General features: G+C 23.3%; 1 protein-coding gene across 4 annotated transcripts in view; it reads right to left on the reverse strand.

Annotated features, from left to right (window-relative positions):
* The window catches only part of LOC126904117 (uncharacterized), a 32,808-nt gene extending 16,906 nt beyond the window's left edge, over positions 1-15,902 (reverse strand). For 2 of the 4 annotated variants that reach the window (XM_050682841.1, XM_050682845.1), the window contains exons 1-2: positions 15,663-15,902; positions 12,505-12,642 (exon numbers count right to left, since the gene is read on the reverse strand). The gene's annotated coding sequence lies outside the window, so the exon portion shown is untranslated. The remainder of the gene's footprint in view (positions 1-12,504; positions 12,643-15,662) is intronic. The other 2 variants (XM_050682843.1, XM_050682842.1) reach the window with 2 other exon arrangements.
* Positions 15,903-22,553: the final 6,651 nt, after the last annotated feature.

The following is a 22,553-nucleotide window of genomic DNA, read 5'->3' on the forward strand; positions in this document are numbered from 1 at the left end:
TAAAGCTAATGTAATGTACTTTATCATGGAAAAAAAAAAATTTCGGATCTTCACGGTGAAAATGGCTACCGAATGCTATTATTGTGTGAAAATTCTCGATTTTATTTTTTACATTTTTAACTTTATAATGCTATGACTTATTGAAAAGTGTATGGTTCAACATAATTTTTTTATAAGAAATAATATTTTTTAATAATCCCTTTTTCATTCAGGATATTAAGAAGAAAATAGCAGATCATGTAGCTTTTGGAATAATCCACCAATTTTTTAAAATTAAACACTATCTAAAGATTTGCATCGAAGGGTTTTTTTTATATTGATTTTAATCACTGTCAGATATCATTATACTTGATCCAACTATGCCACGTCACAACTGTGCTGCGACCTCCCTGTGCTGGTTTTTTTTTATTTTATACTGAAGTGTACTCATAGAACTTATATCTTACTTATATTACGTATGTTAATAGTGGGCAAACGTCCTGGAACATTTTCGACACTATACATTTTTAGAATTCAGGAGGTTTTTTTAATTTTTTTTGGGACAGATTAGTTCAACTAAAATAAATGGGTTATTGAAGTATAGATCAACAAATCGGTCTATTTAGAGCTGAGAATTTCTATGGATAGACACGCAAATAAAAAAAAAACATATCATGGTAAAACCAATATCTTATCAGCTTTGTATCGAAGATAATTTTGCAATTGTCCATACAAGAAATTTAATTAGTGAACTAGTATGTGGATTGTTATCCCCACAGCCCTCAATAGATATGTGATTAAGTATAATTTAAAACTAGAATATTTTCTTAACTGCAAAACTTCTGAAAGCATTCTTTAAAATATATTTACGAAACGTCCTTAGAATTTTACGCTTAGTTTCAAAATAACCTAGTCAGCTGAACACGGTATGCATTTGTATATTAACTAGCTGTAACTGTTCAAATGGAATAGAAAACGACAATCAAATAAACCTATTTTTGAAGACATTTTCTGACGAAATCGCTGAATGACCAGAATATACAAATAGAATTATTTGGACTCTGCACAATATTGACTGGAAATTCGTTCTGAATACATTTAAAAAGCCATTGTATTCTACATATGTAGCATAAACCGAAATTTATAATTTTTAAATAAAGCGCTTCACAAAAATATCATTTTTTCTTGCTGGACAAAAGATACAGAAGAGAATAAATTATTGGTAAAATGTTTAGTCTATTTGTATCCGATTTTTTGGCGAAGGTTAGTATTTGCCATATGCAGACAGTTACTCTAAAATATTATATATTACGACTTAATTTACATTAAATTATTCATAACACTAATATCGTAACTTGAGAGTCGTATAGGGTAGCTCTTTTGACTATAATAAATGTTCGCATTTTTATTAGTAAAATGAATTACGTAGTTCTATACTAAATTGTATTAGCATTAAAAAGTTAGTAGAAGATGATCCAAACGTGAAACATATTAGTAAAGTGACATTAATATATCGACACGAGTGTTTTTTTAAGTAGTTAGAGGGGAAGTTGAGGTGTTGAAACTAAGATTTGACGTACGTTTGGATGCTAAGTCATTAAATTTCAATGGCTATTATACGTTTAGTGGTTGCGTGTATTTAAGTATACTGTTAACATACTCTCACACTGGTGAGCTATAGTAACTGTATACCCTTGTAGACCACTAATAATTTGAAAATTCGTGCAAGTGGCATGTACAGGTAAGATATAGTCAAATTAAAACGAAAAAATATAAGGGAAAAATAAAAAAAATATTTTCTTGTTCATGACCAGTAAGCGTTTAACTTAAAATGGTGTCGTGTAAATAATTCAAGGTATTTTCCTTGACATTAAGCTGTGTTTTAATATATGTTTTATTTAAAATAGAAGAATGGCTGATATTTTGGTACTCAAAAATGAATAAACCAATAAAATTGCGTTTTTAACAAATTTATATTAAACAATAGTAATTTATTAAAAATATCTGTGTTTTAATTAATAAATTTTGTAGGCATATGAATATAAGTCTTACATTAATTGCAAACCCAAGTAAATTATAAGTTTAATATAAGAGTTCATTAATGGAAAAATTGAAAGTTTTTGAAGTAATTATATAGTAAAGAATAATAGCTAATTGATAGCATTATATTTTGATATACTTAATTAATTATTATTATAATACCTTCAATAGGAAAAATAGTACTTTAGTTTTGTATTTTAATGGTTTAATTCCAATTTTTAACTAAAATATTATAATTATAAAATTTATGCTATTAATTTACAATATGGACAAAAGTTTACTATAAAATTGATGTCATATTATAAACTTCGATAGTATTAATTTTACCTGACCTTTTGATTATAGAATTTATAGGTCTAATTTATATTTATTATTTGGGATTTTTCTTATTTCATAAGCATTATTCTATATTGATTATATTTTTAGGTTATTGTATAATGCACAAATTGTGAAAATACGTCGTGTTTACAGGTGTCGTTTTTCACTTAAGAGAATGTCCCTTTACAAAGGTTTGTATTGCAGCTGTCACTTACTATATCAGCTACCCGTTGAAGCTCTCATCTGATATGTTACTTTTTGAAATTGAAATTAAGTCATTTTTATCAGAGTAAGAGATATTATAGAATAAGTTAGCCCATAAATTAAGGAAAAAGTATTTTTAGTATATAAATTATTAATATTTTTTAAAACTTGCGTAATTTTATTCGAAAAAAAGTTTAACATAAAAACTTAAAATTGCATTTGTATAAAAATATAATTTGTATTATCGTGGTTCTCTCCAATCGTGAATATTTTAAGTTCTAAAGTTTTAAACGTGTAAAATATATACAAAGAAAATTAATCAATTAATAAAATAACTGTTTATTTTTAGCTTCGATGCGAAGCTGAGAAGGTATTGGTTTTACTAAGATGTTTTTTTTTTTTGTGTCTGTTACCACTTTTTCTCAGCTCTCATCGAACGGATTTCTTTCAACGATACGTCAAAAGATCACAAATCGTATCTAGTCGAAGACATTACCCTTAAAAATTGAAAAAAATTCCCTCGTTCCTCGTTCCAAAAAAATTACAAATTTAAAAATTGCTAATTTTCGAAATTTTTTCAATTTTTTTACTTTAAAGTGCCATAACTTTTTTAAAAATAACCGAATTAATATAACTTTTTTTTATATATAAGTGTTTATATTACTATACAGATCGTTTATATTTTATGAAAGTTATAAATGACAACATGTTGGATAGCAATAATAAACTATAAAAGTAATAAATTTCTATAGATTGACCTACACAGCATAAACACTACTAATAAAAAATGGCTTTGTCATAGTATATTTCTGTCTAAGTTTCTCATTTAGCTGAGTTAATTTTACCTTGAAGTTTGTTACTCTTACAGAATTGACATATGGAATGGCTCACGGGAAATCGCCTATGAAAGGAATAAAATATAATGCAATTAAGATGTACGAGTTATTTTTAAATAAGAGAAAAATAAGTAATATATTTTATTGCCTGAAGTTTGAAAATTGAATGTAAATATTACTTTTGAAATTAGTTTTTGATTATAGTAGGTTATTTCTATGTTCATTTGAAAATGTTTTTAGAAAGAATTAATGTTCTAAATATTTAAAATCTGATACTGCACACTTAGATAATTAGGTTTAAAACATGTCTAATTGGTTTTATAGTTAGGTATTCTTATCAACGATAACTATAGAAAACTATTTATGAATATTATTGTACACTACAAATTAATAACTATCAGTTTAATATCAATATTTTCAGTATATATTTTTAAAATTGAGTAAAAAAGGTCGATTCGTCAATTAACGAATAAGACATATTATAGATATCAAATCATTTTTTAGAAGTTTTATTTTTTTCACTATTGCTCTATTTTTACAACTTCGTCGAATGAGTAAAGTTCTTAACTGCTGAAAAATAAAAATAATTGACATGTGTTTGTAAAAAAATTTATGAAAGAATGATTATAGTATTATAATGATTATATGATTGAATTTAAAACTCTTAAAAATTATTTATAATACTTTAAGATAAATACGTATGATATATTTTTTAAATTTTTTAAATTTATATGGACAGGTTGTATTTTAATTTATAATTTTTGATTAGCCGAAAATTTGACTAATGCATTGTGGTGTTAAGTGAAAATTATTTCAAAAAGTGTAAACCTACAAATAATCAAAATATTCAAAATTATTACCAACAATAACTCTCAAATTTTATTTTAAAGTCACAGTACAATAAGAAGTAAAAGTTGCTATAAACATCAATATATGTGAGTGCCAATTTTCTTTTCTTTTTCTTTTAAATTATTTTAATATATTTTATATAGATATATATTTTGAAATTAATTAATTACTATAAATTTAGAAATGATTATTATTCAAAATTTTTATGATATTAATAAATGAAAATACATATTTTGTTTTGTACACAATATATTTCTGTATATAAATATAGAGTAGAACAGATCTAACTTTTAACTTTTTATAATCAAAATCACGCTGTAATTTTTATAAAACAATTTTTGCATTCTTAGACTATGTTATATGTAAAAACATATTTGAACTTCAATGGTAAAAGGTAATAATTTTACTATAATGTTTTTTTTTTTATTTGTCGCCACTTTTTTTCAGCTTTCACTAGGTCGATTTTTTTTAATGGCAAGTCAAAAAATCACAAATTATATCTAGTTGAAAATATTGCCTTTATATGAAAAATTTATGTAATTCATTTTTATTTTATATATTTTTTTTGAAAACCTGACCCTGTTCACTAGGGGAGTCAAAACATTTGCACGATAAGTTAACTTTTTCTATTAAATTTTTTAAATGTTCCAGAAATACTGCGTCTTTTAAACATATGTTAAATTAAAACTTATGTTACGTACTATAAGTTTTAAATTAATTTGTTTACATTTTAGTTCAAACGGCACAATCATTTTGGAGAGTAATGGAGTGGGGTTACCTGAGGTAATTACCTCATTTAAGCTCATTTTACAGAAAAAAGAAAAATTATTTAAGTGTTAGTTTTAAACATTTTTAGACAGAATTTTGCAATTTTTAATAGAAAAGAATGTTATTAAGAAAATGATTAGTCGATAACAACTTTTGAATTAGAAATTTGGGAGTTATTCTCATTTTATACTTGGGAGAGAAAAAGATTACATTAGGGAAATGACTAATGATAAATATAGCAGCATCCACTCCTCACAATCAGTCGACACTTTAAATTGTTAATAACTTCTGAAATACTAGTTCGATCTATCATTTTTAAATTATTTTCTATTTTATAAAACAATTGATTAAAGCAGTGTTTTTAATATTTGTATTCATATATATATATTAATATGAATACAGATTTTTATCGGAGCATTTTTTTTAATAGTAATTTTAATTACTGTCAGATATCTTCTAAAAAAAAATTAGGTACAACGAAATTATTGAATTAAAAGTTATAAGAGTTATCATTTAGATCTGTTTCACTTTGTATATAAAAATACATATATTTCTTATAATTAATAACTAAAATCTCATTAAGAAGTGTGTTTTTATTATTATAACCATAGAATGTTTAAATAATAACATTTTCATCATTTATAGAAGTTAAAGAAACTATAACAATAATGTATTCTAGTGTATTTAATTATAAATGGAAATATTAATATTATTATACTATTAATAATAAGAATGGTACTAGTGGGAATAAGATTCGTAGCATTGTTTTTTGTATTTATAAAACTCCAAAATTTTCTATAGGAATGTGCAACTAAAATACAAGTATATGTATATTAACACACATATTTCATATTTCTTTGTGTCAGTGCTCCATTCTCAGATTTCCCATTATTATTCTTATTATTTCGTTTGAGAACACCTACTTTAGATGTAAAACCATAAATTGTTTTTTACAAATCCCAAAAGACGTTTTGAAACATTAAATACTATGAAAAAACAAAAATGTAAATTAGAATTGTTATTGGTAAAGTGATAAAAAATATTTTGTTATCACTTCGGTGTTGTTAAAATAAAAAGTAATTTAATTAAGTTTGTTGTATTTATAAATAAAAAGTAAGTTATTACGGATTTTATCTAAACTTTTTTCGCTATTTGCTATTAAAAATATTTTATAGTTTCAAATTTATAACAAGTTCGTACAAAACCATTTTTGTACTAAGAATTGTTTAATTAGAGTATTGATTTGAACACTAATTATTTTTTAAAATTTTTGGCCGGAGTTCTATCACAAATTAACCAGGGATTACTAAATTATTCTCGGTTTCCTAATAAGTCAACACGTGTGTCTGCCTGGAAAAATTTTACAAAAAATGTATTATATTTTTTTTATTGATTTTCAAAATTAATAAATTATGTTAATTATTAAATAGTGATAATTTAATGTTGAGTTGATAATTAAACTGAACTCACTTTAAAATGTTTTTAAAAAAAAATTTTTTATTTATATATTTTTATTGTGGTCAACGCATTTTATAAAAATGTCGAAAAGGATATAAAAATTTAATATTGGAATATCTAAATTTCTTAGGACACATTCAATGGGTATAAATCTCACGGGATGTTATGTTTATTAGCTGAGTATCTTTCACTATTAGTCATGTATGTTAGCGGTCATACATTTTTTATGTATGTCATGTGTCCATATCACAATAGATATATTTCGATTTTTAACGTACCTATATCCATTTGAATAATTCATTTATAAAACGGGTCATTGGTCAACAAGTTTTACAGTGCGTCCTAGTCGTATACAATCTACTATATGCAAACTGTATTATGGCAGGGAAATTCCAAATAAATTTGCAAATGTGAAAATCTAAAAGGATTGTTTCCCGAGAGAAAAAAGTAATAGAAGGGTTTTCATATGACTGTATCTGTCATTGTGTTCAAGCTACATACAACATAGCACTTTTGCAGATTATATTGAAATTTTCTAAGGAATCTGACTTGATCAGGTATGTATTAGAAATTTAAATTATTCAGCTACTTAAGTAGTTATATAGTTCTTGAGTTAGTTTTAAAATAGATCCAATTTTATTGTGTTAATTGATTTAAACTTGTTAAACATTTTATTTATAAATAAAAAATAATAGTTCAATAATATAAAATATATTTATGTATAAACTATACTTCTAAACATGTGCAGCATATGTATATTTAGAAGTATAGTTTATACAGTGTCATAGATCTAACTAACAATTTTAAATTTTTTAGATACAATCATCATTCTGGAAAAAATTCGATTTTAATAATAATTGCTTTCTTACATTATGTTTCAAGCATATGTTTTATTATTTACCAATAATTAGAAAATACAATATCTTTTTTTAAATTTTAAGTTATATTTCAACTTTTTCTTACAAGTTTATGAGTTCATAACAATTTTAGGACAAACACATATTGAGTAATAAGCATTTTAATACATCGAGTGGGTGTAGAACGAGGCCGTAGTATACGTATATTAGTAAAAGATGCACCCACCTTCACTACAAACCCATTCTATATATTAAAATACTACAATGTTATTCAATGAATACTTGTCCTACAATTTTTATTGTTCCATTAAATCTTNCACTACAAATCCATTCTATATATTAAAATACTACAATGTTATTCAATGAATACTTGTTCTACAATTTTTATTGTTCCATTAAATCTTTTTATAAAAAAAGGTTAAAAAATGTCTATTTTTTAATTTTGAAAAAATCTTCAAATTATTTTTCTACTCTAATTAGTATATTGATTAAATAGTGTTTTCCGCTGTATTTTAATGTTGAAAAAATTTTTAAGAAATATTTGAAGTGAATTTCAAATATTTTTTATTAATAGTACTTAAGGGACCCATTTCCGAAAATATTTAGGTTTTATGTTTGGAGCTTTTAAACTTTTATACGACTGGTGTATGAATAATGTTTAAATTAATACACAGTGCTTGTATAAATGTCTTACATCTCAGAAGCTTCAGCTATTTTTTTAAATAAATATGTTTATTTTGTTTTTTTTATCGAATTTTCGGAAATATTATGCTAACAACAATTGATAAGAAACATTGTTTCAAAGGTTCTTATACAAAAAAAAAAAAATTATTCCACACTTATAAAATTTTTGTAGTAGTTTTGAAATTTAATTATTTATATAAATGATTCATAATATAATCTTACTTTCAGAGGTGTCACCAATGGGTTGGCTTCTCTTAATAATCATTTTAAATTAATATCATATTCATTTCAAATTAAAAAATAAAAACTTTTTACAAAAACATGATTTTGTATAAAAACAATTTTCAAACAAAAAATGTGTGCTGGATACTATTTTATAAATTGTTCGAATTATTCATTACATTTAAACATTTTTTACTATTATTTTACATTAATTATTGTATGTACATTGACAGTTACCGTAAAAATTTAGTCTAATAAAAATTTGTGTTGGAAAATGTATATAATAGTATTGTAAGTAATCAGATCTGTTAAACATTTTTCAGAGATTTAAGCTTTAACTTAGAATAAGTATTTTTTCCAATTCCTTTAGAATACTATCCTAACTTTAGGGTTCAACATATTATTTGAAAATACATTAAGTGATCAAAAGTGAACTAATTTAATCAACGGTTGGTTCAGCACTTTTAAATTTAGTTTTCGCTCTTCATCGATACGCAAGGTAAAAGTTTTCTTATTAATAACTTTTTCTAAACTAGAATTCATTACAAGATTATTGTCTTTAAATAGCTACATAGTTATCTATGTGTATTTTTATAACAGATGATTGGTTTAGTATAAGTATAAGTTGATTCTCACATAAATATAAGAAAATAAAAATAAATTAAATAATGATAAAACTTAATTTATAAAAATGTCTTAAATCTATATAATATAATAATTATATATTTAATCTATTGTTTCGTAAGTATATTATTTAGAGCTATATTTTTATTAATGGTCTTAAAAAATAATCCGGAAATACTCATCGACAATATGGTTTATCTAATATACTCGTGTTTTAGATGCTATTAAAAAAATTTCCGAAGCAAAATATCACTTGTATATCAAAAATTGTTGTGGTCAAATATTGAATTTTTGTCTAGTACCTAAAAATGTTAACAGTTCCATTAAAATAATAATACTGAATTAACTATAATAATGTAGCAATAATTAATTTTCTTTTAAGCTTTATTTAAGAATTATATTTTATAGTATTTGTTTTCAAGTAGAAAAAATTCAATATATGAAAAATTGCTTAGGGCGTTGCACTTTCTTTAAAGTAGTTAAAAATGGCTTGTGCTTCTTTTCATTAAAACTTCGTATCAGAATTTAAATTCAAAAATGTTCTTCAGTGTGCAATAGCAATAGATGTATGCGTTATACTTTGTGGTAATATTAATACATATATATGGTGTAGTTATATTTATGAATCATAAAACTGGTTAGTCTTAATTAAATAAAAGGCTTTACTATTTTTGTTTTTATATAAGTTGCTTTAAGAGTATATTATTGTCCATTTAGGATTAACGATTTTAATGGCTTTAATATAATATATGAAACTGTTTTATTAGGAACTTTCTTTAGACACATAATAATAATTTTTGAGATAATCAACGACATAAAAAAGAATTTTTCATACATTGTAGTGATGTATTATTATATATCTTTATTTTGTGATTCTTATAAAAATTTTAATTATTGTTTAAAAACGTTGCAATTATACAACAAAAAGTCAGATTCTTAAAAAACTGATAGTTTTAAAAAATTGTATGGGTAGTTTTCTCCACATATGTTATGAATTATTAATTATTTTAATTATCAGATTCAGGACCATCTTTTAGCACAAGGTTTTTTCAGTGACGTGCTTTAAATAATATTGATAAATAAAATAAGTCTACAAAATTTTTTTTACAAGTATTTATCAAACTTATAGTACAATATGTTTGTACTTTATATCAACATTCGAACGATAAGAATATGATGATCAAATAAAAATTATCAATAATAATTATTGTTAATTATAGAGTAAAATGTAATAATATCTTTTATTTTTGTAATGATGTGGTTTACATTAATATTTCTGATGATAAGTTACTAATATTAGAAATACAAAAATTTTTTTTGATCGGCATAATTAGAATATTTATGGGATTCGCTTTTAAATATTGAGATTTGCTTTTAATAATTTTTTTTGTGGTATTGCCACTCCTAAATACAGTCTTATTTTATTTATTAATAAAAAACGTAGTTAAGTTTATATTAATAGTTTAAAATAAACAATAAAAGATAATATTTTTTGATTCTCTAACAAAATAAAAAAAAACACTTGAAAAAAAACAAAATATAGTAATCATAGTTTTTCATTAAGGCCAATTAATATTATTTAATTGAATAAAATGATTTATAAAAAAATGATGTCAGAAAATGGCGTATTGGATATGCAAAATTAGCGCATTTATGTAGTTTTATCTAAAAATTAAAAAAATAACTAATTGACACTTTTATCGTAGTATTAAAAATATCTATAGTTTTTAGGATAAATAAAGAAAAGAATAAATGAAATAAAATTGATAAAATGTTATTTTTTTAAATATTAAATTGATATTTTTGTATATTTGAAAAATATAAGATTTATTTATTTTATTTTCAATTTTCAGAAACTGATTCTGAATGAATAAACATAATTGTGAAGTGATATTTTGTTTAGTATAAAAGGTTTAACTATGTATTAGATTTTAAAGGTAAAAAAATATCTGTATTGAAATTAGTATAATATTAATAATTATGATAAATGTGTTTTGCACGCGATTAAAAAGGGCGTTTGGACCTTCGAATACTGAAAATAAGTTATATTAAAAGAGGATTTCATTTAAATAGCGTCACATAAGCCCATTCTAAATTAGTTTTGACATTCTATTCATGTAGTGTAATATACGTGGAGGTTCAAGTATAAATACCTAGCATTTTACTTTAATTTAGTATTAACCTATGTTAAAATATTATCAAATATGTTATAAAATAGTAGAGTAATATTCTTGTGACACTATAAAAAAGTGTATCGATTACTCTTTTCAATCCATATCTTGATTGTTTTTTTCGGAACTCAAGAGTATCTTATATAGAAGGTATATTAACAAGGTAAACGTATATTAAATTCATTAAAGATAAGCTTTTTTTCAACCAAGTAATTAAAAAAGCTCAAGATTCCAGCTATCATCTTAAATCTTTATTTAAAATAATTTGGATTTTATACCCACTAAGTTCATTAAAAATTTTCTTCAACGTAACATAATTTTACTTGAATTTTTATTTATAAAAAATAAGTAAAAAATATTTGTATTTTCTTAAGTTATGAAATTTAAAGTAGAATCTTCAACATTGGAATAATTTTATATTTTAAAATCTTTATATAAGTTTGTCAAAGTAATTAATAATTACTTCGTATAAAGAGAATTATTTTTAATTTATTAAAAATATTTTTGTTTGGTTTGAATTTAAATAAAAACTAATTGGATTTATTGGAATTATGGATTTTTAGTTACATTTATTTTCATTAATCTATTTTCCTTAGTGGCTTTAGAAATTTTTAATTCAACTTTTAGAAGTCTTTTATAGTTTTTGTAAGATTATATTAAATTTTTTGACACTTATAAGTGCAGTTAAATGCATTGAAATTAAATTTTTAGAAAATATAATGTCGCAGTTCTACAGCATTCACGAAATAGTTGGTATCAAAATAATAAATGACAAACTAGTGTCAAATGTATAAAACAGTAGTAGGACGCTGTACCTGTCATCATATCTACCAGTGATTAATATAACATAAACCCTTTCGTGTGATTTTGACGTTATTCCACTTCACTTATTTCCTCTTCAAAATAGCTTGGCTAGAGCTGCAGGAATGTAGTAGACTAATTCAATAATAAACGTAAATCGGATAAATAATTACAGTTAAAAGCCTTTTTTTTTTAATTGATAAAAAATTATTTTTATTTTAGTTACACTATACAATGACTATTTGGATTTTGGTAACTTGTGATGCATGACTGAAATGAAAAAAATTTAAATAATAATGTTTACATTATTAATCATATCATATTATTATATGAGAAATAAAATTACCCTTTAGTTGTACGGATTTTTCGGTTTTTTCAACTTAAATTTTATTTAGTCGTTTTTTTTTATTTAATATCGCTAAATTATTAAAATTTCAAAGCAGATGAATTTATTCATTTTATAATCAAATATTAGATGTTAATTATAATAATAAATCTGATAATTAAAAAGTTAATTAATATGGTATATTATTAATATGATTATTTTTGAAAATCAATTCATTTCAAATTGTTCAATACTTAGACGAGTTAATGTTATACTTTTTTATTTATTACACCTTTTATTTGCTATCAAATATTAAAAATAAATTTAGATTTTTTTTTATGCATATTTTAAATAAATTAGAAATTTACCTATATTATAATAATGATCAGTTTTATATCTTTCTATTTCTCGAACATAACATGCTACAGAGATTGGTGGAACTTTTTCACGTGTTAGGAGCAAAGATGGTTCTTGGCAACGATGTACGGGTCCTATATAAAATTTACCTTTATAAAAAATAAATTATAAAATAAATCATTGATTTTTTAATTTAGTGACACAACTTTTAACAGTATATTATATTGAAAATTTCGGTAATAATATAGAAGAAAAGTTTTATTTTAACATATTCATAAAATGGCGTATTACAAATATATTTATATTTATACTTTTTGAATTTATATTTAGGTTATGTTAAAACGACTACTCTTGGAAATAAGATATTAACTCATCATCAACTATATTTAAGTAGAAATAATAAAAGTTGTTTAACTTAATATAAAGGATTATCTTATATGTGATTACTTTCATAATACATTATAAAATTAGAGGAGATAATATTAATACATATATATATATATATATATATATATATAGATAAATGGTTTTATTAAAATAAAAAACAAGGAATTATTCTGAAGCTATTATTCTTATTTGTAGAATATTTAATACAAAATTTAGAATTTAATTCAGGAAATTTTCATAATTATTATGCTAATTTTAGACAAATAAGTTTATTTTATTGATTTTTTTTTTCCAAAAAATATCGTAATACTTGTAAATATTTTCATTATGATTTAATAAAAATGTTACTCAAATAAGAAGATTCAAATTAATTGAATAAATTAAAAGCTTAACGAACAATAATAAAATAAACATTTCTATATAGAATCAATCGTAGTAGTATCAATATTAGTAAGTACATATTAAAAATATTTAAATTGTAATGAAATTAATATGCATCAAAACAAACTGAACTCAAAGGGCAGTATGAAAAAGTTTTTAAATAATAATTAATACCAAATCAAATGTTTTATAATTAAACCTTGAAATAATCTCATTATAATTGGTTAACTTAAAGTATGAGATTAAATCACAATTAATGGACACTAAAAAAGTGTACTAAAATGACTACAGAAATGATTTATATTTTTAAAATTAAAATAATTTAATCATAAATTTTTTTGGTGATGTGTATTGTAAAAATATACATAAATTTATTTTTATTTTTACTGAATTTAGATGAAATAAAATTTCTTGTGATTTAGAACTATACAGAATGATTTACATTAAGTCTCAACTAATTTCACTGTATAGTAATTATTACGTGGCTATGTAAAATAATTATGATGTGTAAATTTACGTACTATTTAAAATGTGCATATTTTCAATCAGAACCTGATAAATAAAATGGTCATCTGGATACTTAATATATACTAACGTTACTGCGAGTTTGGAAGGATTTTAATTTCAAAACTTTGAATATAAACTAAAATTATTGGACTCAATGAGAATCTTTTAGGATTACACATTATCATATAGAGTTCAATGTTGAAATAGAAATAGAAAGTTTAATAAACATACCTTGTTATTTTTAAAAAACGAATTATATATAATATAATATTAGTTAAAGTTACTTTGGCAGGATAAATGTAATTGAATTAGATAAATAATTCCTCAGCTAATTGGTAAATTAATGAAAATTTTCAAATAAATTTTTAAAAAACCTAAGGACTATATCATATGAAGCTAATTTTCTCTATGACTTTGAAGAGAAATAAATAATGCTTGTTATTAAAAATGATAAGGTATGATTTTATATTTCGTTTTCGTGCATAATAATTTTTTAATTAATTTAATGATTGAAAAATTAAAAATTCTAAATCTAAAGAAGAATTATTGGTTGTATTTGTAATAATTGCTAGATTTATTATATTTTTATTAAACCTGCTTAAAATAGGTACCTGATGAAATGTTAGTTATAGATAATAATAATTATTGTTTCTTATCCTAATGAAGCTTTGCATTTGATAGTTTATTTGAACTAAAAGTTGTGATCAAACTTTGTTGAGTTAGCCTGCAAACAGTCGGTTTTAGCTAGCAGCAATAACGTCTTTAACTTAGACTAAAATTATGTTTACTTAAAGCGTTTACAACTTTAGCATGAACAACGAAATTAATATTGATGTATAATATGGCTGATAAATTACGAATGACAGTTGTTGCTTAATAAATTGCATTAGTGTTTCATAATAAAATTGAAAAATATGTACGGCGTTCTTACACTTTGTTATTTTTAAAAAAAAAAAATTGTAGATTAAATGTTATTATATGGATAGCAAATGTGTGCTCCTTTTATACAAACTAATGAATTTTATCTTTGACCAAAATATGTTAGTATGTATATTAATATAAGTATTCTAAAAAAAATAGTAATAAAAATAATCAAATGTTTTGATAAAAAATAAAATAATTTGTAAAAGTTAAAGTTCGAGAGTTGATTTCCCTTTCANAATGTTAAAAATATAGTAATAAAAATAATCAAATGTTTTGATAAAAAATAAAATAATTTGTAAAAGTTAAAGTTCGAGAGTTGATTTCCCTTTCATGTAAAATTCTTTAGTTATTTCATATTAGTAGTTATTACTATTATCTAAAATGTCATAATAATTTCTTTTCAAATATATTAACAGGAAGATTTAAAAGAGTTCAATCTATTTTATTGCTAACAAAATTAAGTTGATTTTAATAAAAAGTTTATTTAAAAAGCTTTTGAACACAACAATTCATACAATATAATACATTCTAATTGCTGTATTGTATTTTATTTCTCACGATCAAAGTTGTTGTATTGTTTTTATCGACAAGAAGGAGGAGTAATAAGTTTTCCAATTGTTTCGCGACCATCACAAATAGTAGATACACACGCTGATTTTTTCTATCATTTTTCTGTTCGAGTCTGCTGAGAACTACACTTTTATATTGTATGTCGAACTAGGGAATAGGTACATGGATAAGTGCACATTGAAAACTCTACATTCACAACAACTTTGCGGAACTTTTTTTACATCAATTTGTTGTTTCAAGTGCGTTGTTATTGGACACTTTGGGGTAGAATTCTACTGACGTTATTATAATTTCCCAGAAAATCATCAAATCGAATTTTATTATTTATTACTTTTTACATTTTTTCAAATAATAATCAATAATTTATTTTTACTTTAAATAAGTTTAAAAAGGTACTTACATAAATATTTATAATTGCTTAGGTTAAGTAAAAATTGTTTTATACTTTTTTAATTATTTAAACTAATAATAGCACAGTTTAAACATTTTTGACGTTTTTCTTTCATCGATAGTCAACTAGATGTCTTACTCGATATTTTAACATTGATGTGAAAACACGACGGAAAACTCGTTAAATTGATCATAACACTAGAGACCGACAAGTATACTATTGTAAAGTAAAGCACGTGACTGACTTGGAGTTTCTGACACCATATTGCCGTTTATGAGCACCGGATCGCGCATGTACTACTGAATGATTTCTATAACATTTATGTTAGCCTCAAATGTAATTAAATGTTTCTATCATGAAAGATTATTTGATAAAAATTATATCGGTAAAATTATTTTTGATGACCTAATTTTCATAGGTAAAATTATTTTTTACTAATTACGACTCATATTGTTCACCAGAAAAATGTAGATAGTATGATTAAATATATAATTAATTGTGATAATATTATTATCAAATTATATTATTATAGTGTTTTATTATTTTTGACAGGTGATTAAAGTTTCAAATTCAACAAATCTTTGGTATACCAAAGATTTGGTAGTACACTTTAAATAAGATCTGCTATTCTGACACGTAAATATGTATATATGATTATGATGGCGTAATAGTTTGAATTTCTATGATAAAATTTTTTTGTTGGAAAAATACAAAAATAAAAAGATCTTAAATAAGTATACTTGCGAAACTGAATATTATTTAAAAAATAATATCTATAAAAATGGTTCGAGACCACCGATATGTAAATACAACTTGATTTATAAAAACAAGATAGTTATGAAATTGATGTAGAGTATTATCTGTTAATATTTTATCAGCTTTGTGTATGTATAATAGAGTATATTTTATTTTATGTTTCATATATGCTATAGTTTAGTCACTGTCATATTATGTAAACAGTGGTTACCTTGGTAACAAAAATTAGAATTATGTGGAATAGAGCATGATTAAACGTTTCATATTAAGACTAAACGAAGTGGCATTTATTGTTAACTATGTAATAATATTTTTTATGATATATAGAATAATAATCATTTATGATTTTAAGAGTTTTGTAGTAATTCATTATTTAAGTAATTATAAGAAAAAATCAGTTATTTTTTCTAAGTAATTATAATAAAGGCTTACGTTTTGAATTATTTTGGTCGTATAAGTGCGTTTAATTTCAAAAACATTTTTTTAACGACTCGATTTGTCATAATCCATAAAAAAATCAGTTTTATGTCAAAGAAGTAAGATAATTTATCTGAAATAGCTATAATACAATTTGATTAGTTTACTCCATTTAATTAAAAATATTATTTATATTTTTTAAATCATCAATTTAATATACATGATAATTGATTAATTATGTGTCACGCAATACCTTCAAAAGTACGAAAAAAAAAGAATGATTAATTTTTCTTTACAGTAATTTATAAGTTTTATATACAATATTATCTTTAAAAAATATTGCTTTGTCTTTTCTTCTTACACCTTAAATAAATTTGGGGTTTTTTAATTGAAACATAAAAATTCAACTATTTGAAAATTTATGAGATTTTATTAAAATTTATTAGAAAATTATCTAATTCAGAAAATGACTAGTTGATAACAATTTTTGAACCATTTTTTATACTTTAATACTTTTATACCATATATTGCGACACAAAATGTCTAAAATTAAATTAATCAGACCCACCGCCGCCTTACCTCCATTGTATATTTTAAAATGGAAATAACGAAATAATTGTTCAGAAGTGGTTGTCGACTAGTCATTTTCAAAATTAGATGATTTTCTATGATATGTTACAGAAAAATGTATATGTCGTTGCATTAAAAATAAAAATGAATACCTGTTAAAGGGATAAGAGGAATAGAATTAAATTCTTTTCTGTGATTAATAGCTTAAGAAAAAGAAATATTATATGTTATTTTGTATTTTTGAAGATATTTAGTGAGACATAATTAGTTAATCATCTTGTATGAAGAGAATCAGTACCAATGTGTAATTATAGTGTGGATTTTGTCATGTGTAATATGCATTTATATTATGATGTATACATCTCAAATTATAATATTTTGCTGATGGCTAAGCTCTGTGGTAGAAAACCATTGTTATTTTGTTTAACACACACATCAGACGAAGAGAACTAGTATAACGAATAGTTTGTTTCCACCCTGAAGCGACAACAGGTATCCCCGAGGACGTATCTACCCATGTTTAAATTGGATGTTGGCCAAGAAAGTTAATTAGCGCTACAACACACAAACGTTCCTATTGTCATCGGTGGTAGTTAGACAGGGTATATGTATACATGTATAAATTTATTATAGTGAATTTTCACCTAAATTTACCACTCAAAAAACAAAGGAGAAACATTTTTGTATCTGACCTTACAACGTTAAATTTGTTGAAAAGTGAAAATAACTTTCTGATTTTATGATCTTAGTAGATTCTTAGTGAAAACAACTGTGTAAATTATTCACTTGATACTCAAAAAAGTACATACTACCAAGACATTAGATCAAGGAGCGATAAGCAAATATTAACTTGAGTTAAAATTTAGTATTTTGTAAAATTGGTACAAGTCAAATATCAATTTAATTCAATGTATGCAATGCATTAGCATGGGTTTATTTTTCATTTTACTAAATTTATGCCCAACAATTTATCATAAAATGATTATAGAAAACCATAACTTTTACTTTTAAATGAGATTAATGATTTTTACATATAGATATTTCTTTTAGAAATAACAGTGTTATTGAATGTTAACTTATATTTAATGAGAAAAGAGTTATTTGTATAAAATCGTCGAAAATATTAAAAAAAATCATCCGTTCAGTAAAATCTGTTTTTATTTGGACATTAATTTTGTTGTTTTTCTTAATTTTATATTTTTGTCTAAACGATAAAATGAGAAACATTTTTTTAAATACTACATATTATAACGCTTACAATATTATTGTAAACAATATAGATAATGTTTTAACAGGAAATACAATGTAATATTAATAATACTGCTGTCATAAAAACAGATTGCCAATAGGATAAAGACGTTTTGTTTAATACAAAAACAAATTTATACACCAATTTAATTAAATTGATAACTTCTATAACTGTGGAATATATATATTTTTACTTTTCGTAACTTAGCCGTCTATGTGGTTAAATTTACACTTCTCAGTGCACTCGGTTGATTCGCTAAACATATAAGTAGTTCCTTATGGTATTGTTGGGTTATTGATTTTTATTAGAATTTCTAATACAAAATTTTACTGAAATTTAGGTATACAAAAAAAGCATTACCTTATTGAATTGAATAACTTATAAAATTAAGTCTAAATTTGAATTTTTATTTTGGTATTCACCTCGTATTCTACGAATGCTGCAATTGGAAATATTACAACTTAGTTTTGTATTATGTACTTAAATTTTTGAATAGGGTTAGAGTTTTTAATTGATTAAATTGGGTATTGTTTTGACTTCAACGTTTATTTTTTATTTAAATTGAGTATTACGTAAGATAATGCTGTAGTTTTTAAAGTTGAGAGAGCAACATACGGAATATCTATCAAATAAATCTAAAAGTAATCTTGTAGTACTTGTTTAAATAAATAATCGTTTAATACAAAATTTAAATCATCAACAATGTACTACGTAGTTATTTTTTTAGGTATAGGTTTGTACTGTCTCATGACTTTGTTCACAATTTCTAGTGTGCCATATATTTACTGGAAATATGAAAACAAATCAACTTGGTTTATACGACGAATACGATTTACATATTCATGTGCTCAAGTTATGTATTTTAAATGTTAAAAAGCATTTAAGTTTTTTATGAATACATATTATTTGTAGCACAGGTTAAACACGTTATGTACTGGGAAACTGATAAAATTCTCAAAAAAAAAAATGTGATAATATAAGTTTTATATTAAATATAAGTGTGTACATTATTTTTTTCATCAGAATCATCCTTAAAATGTATACTTGATGCGATTTAACTTAACCTTACTGTTACTGAATAAGATGACGGTAACTGTAAGAGTATGAGATAATTCCGTCTGGAACTATGTTTTGGACGGTATTTCAAATAAGTTCATGTGAGCACAATAATGTTATTATCCGAATTGGTCTCAGTCAAAGCTCAGAGGTGGCTATACAATAAAATAGGGAGTTGAAAACACTAAATAAGAAAACTTCCATAGTACCTTCTACACCTCCGCGTCATTTCAACAACAAACTAATCATACTATTACTATCACCACAGCACAACCATTGATATTTATGTTTACATCTACATAGTCCCAGCTGTGACCTATTTAGACAACAAGAATTATTGCGGTCGGTTGCTTCAGATACAGGCGAGTACAAAATAGGATCAAAGAGGGTGGTGTCTCAATCCAGGGACCGTGTGTCTGATGTTAAGTGTAATGACGATTGAAAAATAAAAGAAACCGGAATTACTGACACTTTTTATCCTGGTTCTTTCAATTTTCAAGTATAAATCATCGTTTCCCCTTAAGGGATTCCAAAAAAATTATTATTATTAACTTTATGTTTTGTGATTCAATTTGCGTTTTCACCACGCTTTGAGAATGATAAAAAATTAAAAAAAAAATTATTGCTTGAATGATTGAATAACTTCATTTGAAAAAGTACAGAACTTCATTTCCTTCGCCCTCTTTTTCAATTCTACATTTCCACGCTACTTAACAGATCGTCTCCTGAGGATTTTCTAATTAAGATAACTAGTGAAAGAAAATGTATTTATTTTTTAAATCAGTTTTATATTTTTCATTTGAATTACAACAAATATTACATTAAATGTCTGTAAGGTTTTACTTTTTTAGTATTAAAACAATTTTAGATAATTCTTTGCTAGATATGTATTAATTTTTTATCAGTAAACATAATGTGTAGAATTATATTAGTTTAATGTAGTTAATGATAAAAAAATATTAATAAAAATTATAAGTTCTCAGCATTATTGGTTAAAATAATTGAAACTTGAAAAAAAGTTTTCAAATTCGACATTGTATTAAAGTTAAAATTTACAATTTTTCATATAGTATTATTTTTATTACGTTTATATGAGATTAAATGACGATGTGTTGACGTGATATATATTTCTGATTCTTTGAAATGTTTGCGTTCTTTTTTATGATAACAACTTTTAAAATATAATTTATACTATGAATTTAAAAAATATCCAAGCATAACATGCAATATATTTTAAAATAATCAATTTTACTATGTATATTAATGAGAAGATTAAATTTTGTCCTAGCTAATTTATTATTTGCAGTAAAGAAATCAAAGTATTGGTTAAATTAAAAATTCTCATTGGTCTCACTTTTGCTGTAATTTATTTTACATTTTTGATTACTATTAGTACTCCTATTAATTATTATTTTTAAATAGAAATAGAAATTTAAAAATATTATGTATAGATTTCCGTTAAAGTCAGTATAAGTAAAATAATTTAATATTATTTTGTGCTTTTATGATTGGAGGGCCATAAACACTTCATATTAAATTTAAAACTTTCAGTAGAGTAGTTTTTGAACAAATAATGTAGGCAAACATAAAAAAAAGTAAAATAATTGTGTCGTCAGCTTCAGAACTGTGCATCACTGAGCAGAAAATGTCTTTTTCAAATGGGTGAATTTAATTTGATTTTTTTAGTATACAGTCTGTTTATTTATTAGTTTATTAACTCCAATTCGATTTTGTCTTAACATCGATTCATTTTTCTTTCATTTAAAATTGTTTAATTTAACAAGATAATAATGATATTTTTTACTTCATGTTATATGATTAAGTTTTTTATATAAAAAAATTAATCTTTCTCTTAAAAAAAATGAAAAAAGTCTTATTGATTTAAACTTAATTCTAAGTCTTTATTTAACATAATACGTGTATTGTAATAATATATATATTGTATAATACGTGTACTGTAATATAAATTATTTTTGCCCTTGCTATTGTAGGTATCGTAAATTATGTTAAATTACTTATAATGTACTTATAATTTAAGTATATACATTCATAATTTATAATACTTCAATATATATATTGTTATTAATATAAGTATAATAATAATAATTCCATAGTTTATAATTTAAATTGCACACGAAATTTGTAGCCTAATATCAACTTTTGTTTTAAGATATAGTCATTAATTTAAGGAAAAAGTGTCTGATAACAGTTTTAAATTATATAATTTATTAAAAAATTTTCAAAAATGTGTCAACAAAAACTGTACGTCATGTTGAGTGAAAACTAATAATACATTTACAGTGATAAGACAGTTATGTAATCTAAGATTTTTTTTTTTTGAAAAAGTTTTTACCATTAAATACTAAATTATTCACTAAGCTGCTAATTTTGTAAACACTTAACACTTAACACGCCAACAACCAAACAATACAAACACAATATTAAACTTTACACCAATCGCAAAGATCAATAAATTTGTCTAGATTATTAGTTTTAACTCTGATAAAACCTTTTTCTACTTAACAAGCGGTAATCCTATAGAACATGTTTAAAAGCTTAAATGTATAACGATTGTCGCTTAAGTGTACATATAAATTTCACAGCTTATATTATTGATAATGGTTTTATTATAAAGCTACTATAATAATGTAAATATTGAATCTCAATACTTTTAAGTATAAAATACCATGATTCCCATGGTTGGAAAAAAAACAAAACCCAGGTGTTATGCAAAAATGTTTTATGTTTTTGTTCCAACTTTATATTTCAATGCACTCGTATATAAACTGTATTTTTTTTCTTTATTTTCTTTTAAACAAATGAAAATTGAAATGTGTTCTTTAATATACATA

Source organism: Daktulosphaira vitifoliae, unplaced genomic scaffold (assembly GCF_025091365.1).
Source record: "Daktulosphaira vitifoliae isolate Bord-2020 unplaced genomic scaffold, ASM2509136v1 Scaffold_4, whole genome shotgun sequence".
In the NCBI taxonomy this organism is placed as follows: Eukaryota; Metazoa; Arthropoda; class Insecta; order Hemiptera; family Phylloxeridae; genus Daktulosphaira; species Daktulosphaira vitifoliae.